A 4884-nucleotide genomic window follows, 5' to 3' on the forward strand; every position below is an offset into this window, starting at 1 on the left:
GGGCGAATCGCTCTGGAACTGAAATCGGAATGCTCACTGACATTTCCCCTATCTGAAAGTCTGATAAACGCCGGAAAAATGACTAAGTCCAAAAAAAAATTTGTTCAACTTGTTTCAATTTTACCCCTGTGGGATATATATTCTACCCACACACATTTGGAACTCTCCTGGGGTACTCTCACACATATTATTCCCTCATTTAGTGGATATTTTCACAAAAAAGTGAAATTTTCAAAAATCCAGAAAATTGGCTGAAAACGACTAAATATCAAGGACTCATTGGGCGAATCGCTCTGGAACTGAAATCGGAATGCTCTCTCACATTTCCCCTATCTGAAAGTCTGATAAACGGCGGAAAAATGACTAAGTCCAAAAAAAAAATTTTTTTCAACTTTTTTCAATTTTACCCCCGTGGGATATATATTCTACCCACACACATTTGGAACTCTCCTGGGGTACCCTCACACATATTATTCCCTCATTTAGTGGATATTTTCACAAAAAAGTGAAATTTTCAAAAATCCAAATTATTGGCTGAAAATGACTAAATATCAAGGACTTATTGGGCGAATCGCTCTGGAACTGAAATCGGAACGCTCACTGACATTTCCCCTATCTGAAAGTCTGATAAACGACGGAAAAATGACTAAGTCCAAAAAAATTTTCTTTTCAACTTTTTTCAATTTTACCACCGTGGGATATATATTCTACCCACACACATTTGGAACTCTCCTGGGGTACCCTCACACATATTATTCCCTCGTTTAGTGGATATTTTCACAAAAAAGTGAAATTTTCAAAAATCCATAAAATTGGCTGAAAACGACTAAATATCAAGGACTCATTGGGCGAATCGCTCTGGAACTGAAATCGGAATGCTCTCTCACATTTCCCCTATCTGAAAGTCTGATAAACGGCGGAAAAATGACTAAGTCCAAAAAAAAAAATTTTTTCAACTTTTTTCAATTTTACCCCCGTGGGATATATATTCTACCCAAACACATTTGGAACTCTCCTGGGGTACCCTCACACATATTATTCCCTCATTTAGTGGATATTTTCACAAAAAAGTGAAATTTTCAAAAATCCAGAAAATTGGCTGAAAATGACTAAATATCAAGGACTCATTGGGCGAATCGCTCTGGAACTGAAATCGGCACGCTCACTGACATTTCCCCTATCTGAAAGTCTGATAAACGCCGGAAAAATGACTAAGTCCAAAAAAAATTTTTTTTCAACTTTTTTCAATTTTACCCCCGTGGGATATATATTCTACCCACACACATTTGGAACTCTCCTGGGGTACCCTCACACATATTATTCCCTCATTTAGTGGATATTTTCACAAAAAAGTGAAATTTTCAAAAATCCAAATTATTGGCTGAAAATGACTAAATATCAAGGACTTATTGGGCGAATCGCTCTGGAACTGAAATCGGAATGCTCACTGACATTTCCCCTATCTGAAAGTCTGATAAACGCCGGAAAAATGACTAAGTCCAAAAAAAAAAATTTTTTCAACTTTTTTCAATTTTACCCCCGTGGGATATATATTCTACCCACACACATTTGGAACTCTCCTGGGGAACCCTCACACATATTATTCCCTCATTTAGTGGATATTTTCACAAAAAAGTGAAATTTTCAAAAATCCAGAAAATTGGCTGAAAATGACTAAATATCAAGGACTCATTGGGCGAATCGCTCTGGAACTGAAATCGGAACGCTCACTGACATTTCCCCTATCTGAAAGTCTGATAAACGACGGAAAAATGACTAAGTCCAAAAAAAATTTTTTTTTCAATTTTACCCCCATGGGATATATATTCTACCCACACACATTTGGAACTCTCCTGGTGTACCCTCACACATATTATTCCCTCATTTAGTGGATATTTTCACAAAAAAGTGAAATTTTCAAAAATCCAGAAAATTGGCTGAAAACGACTAAATATCAAGGACTGATTGGGCGAATCGTTCTGGAACTGAAATCGGAATGCTCACTCACATTTCCCCTATCTGAAAGTCTGATAAACGCCGGAAAAATGACTAAGTCCAAAAAAAAAATTTTTTCAACTTTTTTCAATTTTACCCCCGTGGGATATATATTCTACCCACACACATTTGGAACTCTCCTGGGGTACCCTCACACATATTATTCCCTCATTTAGTGGATATTTTCACAAAAAAGTGAAATTTTCAAAAATCCAAATTATTGGCTGAAAATGACTAAATATCAAGGACTTATTGGGCGAATCGCTCTGGAACTGAAATCGGAATGCTCACTGACATTTCCCCTATCTGAAAGTCTGATAAACGACGGAAAAATGACTAAGTCCAAAAAAATTTTTTTTTCAACTTTTTTCAATTTTACCCCCTTGGGATATATATTCTACCCACACACATTTGGAACTCTCCTGGGGTACCCTCACACATATTATTCCTTCGTTTAGTGGATATTTTCACAAAAAAGTGAAATTTTCAAAAATCCAGAAAATTGGCTGAAAACGACTAAATATCAAGGACTCATTGGGCGAATCGCTCTGGAACTGAAATCGGAACGCTCACTGACATTTCCCCTATCTGAAAGTCTGATAAACGCCGGAAAAATGACTAAGTCCAAAAAAAAATTTGTTCAACTTTTTTCAATTTTACCCCTGTGGGATATATATTCTACCCACACACATGTGGAACTCTCCTGGGGTACCCTCACACATATTATTCCCTCATTTAGTGGATATTTTCACAAAAAAGTGAAATTTTCAAAAATCCAAATTATTGGCTGAAAATGACTAAATATCAAGGACTTATTGGGCGAATCGCTCTGGAACTGAAATCGGAATGCTCACTGACATTTCCCCTATCTGAAAGTCTGATAAACGACGGAAAAATGACTAAGTCCAAAAAAATTTTTTTTTCAACTTTTTTCAATTTTACCCCCTTGGGATATATATTCTACCCACACACATTTGGAACTCTCCTGGGGTACCCTCACACATATTATTCCTTCGTTTAGTGGATATTTTCACAAAAAAGTGAAATTTTCAAAAATCCAGAAAATTGGCTGAAAACGACTAAATATCAAGGACTCATTGGGCGAATCGCTCTGGAACTGAAATCGGAACGCTCACTGACATTTCCCCTATCTGAAAGTCTGATAAACGCCGGAAAAATGACTAAGTCCAAAAAAAAATTTGTTCAACTTTTTTCAATTTTACCCCTGTGGGATATATATTCTACCCACACACATGTGGAACTCTCCTGGGGTACCCTCACACATATTATTCCCTCATTTAGTGGATATTTTCACAAAAAAGTGAAATTTTCAAAAATCCAAATTATTGGCTGAAAATGACTAAATATCAAGGACTTATTGGGCGAATCGCTCTGGAACTGAAATCGGAATGCTCACTGACATTTCCCCTATCTGAAAGTCTGATAAACGACGGAAAAATGACTAAGTCCAAAAAAATTTTTTTTTCAACTTTTTTCAATTTTACCCCCGTGGGATATATATTCTACCCACACACATTTGGAACTCTCCTGGGGTACCCTCACACATATTATTCCCTCGTTTAGTGGATATTTTCACAAAAAAGTGAAATTTTCAAAAATCCAGAAAATTGGCTGAAAACGACTAAATATCAAGGACTCATTGGGCGAATCGCTCTGGAACTGAAATCGGAATGCTCTCTCACATTTCCCCTATCTGAAAGTCTGATAAACGGCGGAAAAATGACTAAGTCCAAAAAAAAAAATTTTTTCAACTTTTTTCAATTTTACCCCCGTGGGATATATATTCTACCCAAACACATTTGGAACTCTCCTGGGGTACCCTCACACATATTATTCCCTCATTTAGTGGATATTTTCACAAAAAAGTGAAATTTTCAAAAATCCAGAAAATTGGCTGAAAATGACTAAATATCAAGGACTCATTGGGCGAATCGCTCTGGAACTGAAATCGGCACGCTCACTGACATTTCCCCTATCTGAAAGTCTGATAAACGCCGGAAAAATGACTAAGTCCAAAAAAAATTTTTTTTCAACTTTTTTCAATTTTACCCCCGTGGGATATATATTCTACCCACACACATTTGGAACTCTCCTGGGGTACCCTCACACATATTATTCCCTCATTTAGTGGATATTTTCACAAAAAAGTGAAATTTTCAAAAATCCAAATTATTGGCTGAAAATGACTAAATATCAAGGACTTATTGGGCGAATCGCTCTGGAACTGAAATCGGAATGCTCACTGACATTTCCCCTATCTGAAAGTCTGATAAACGCCGGAAAAATGACTAAGTCCAAAAAAAAAAATTTTTTCAACTTTTTTCAATTTTACCCCCGTGGGATATATATTCTACCCACACACATTTGGAACTCTCCTGGGGAACCCTCACACATATTATTCCCTCATTTAGTGGATATTTTCACAAAAAAGTGAAATTTTCAAAAATCCAGAAAATTGGCTGAAAATGACTAAATATCAAGGACTCATTGGGCGAATCGCTCTGGAACTGAAATCGGAACGCTCACTGACATTTCCCCTATCTGAAAGTCTGATAAACGACGGAAAAATGACTAAGTCCAAAAAAAATTTTTTTTTCAATTTTACCCCCATGGGATATATATTCTACCCACACACATTTGGAACTCTCCTGGTGTACCCTCACACATATTATTCCCTCATTTAGTGGATATTTTCACAAAAAAGTGAAATTTTCAAAAATCCAGAAAATTGGCTGAAAACGACTAAATATCAAGGACTGATTGGGCGAATCGTTCTGGAACTGAAATCGGAATGCTCACTCACATTTCCCCTATCTGAAAGTCTGATAAACGCCGGAAAAATGACTAAGTCCAAAAAAAAAATTTTTT

The sequence above is a fragment of the Phyllobates terribilis genome, unplaced genomic scaffold (genome assembly GCF_046119375.1).
Source record: "Phyllobates terribilis strain yellow unplaced genomic scaffold, ASM4611937v1 Scaffold_226__1_contigs__length_3207580, whole genome shotgun sequence".
Classification (NCBI taxonomy): Eukaryota; Metazoa; Chordata; class Amphibia; order Anura; family Dendrobatidae; genus Phyllobates; species Phyllobates terribilis.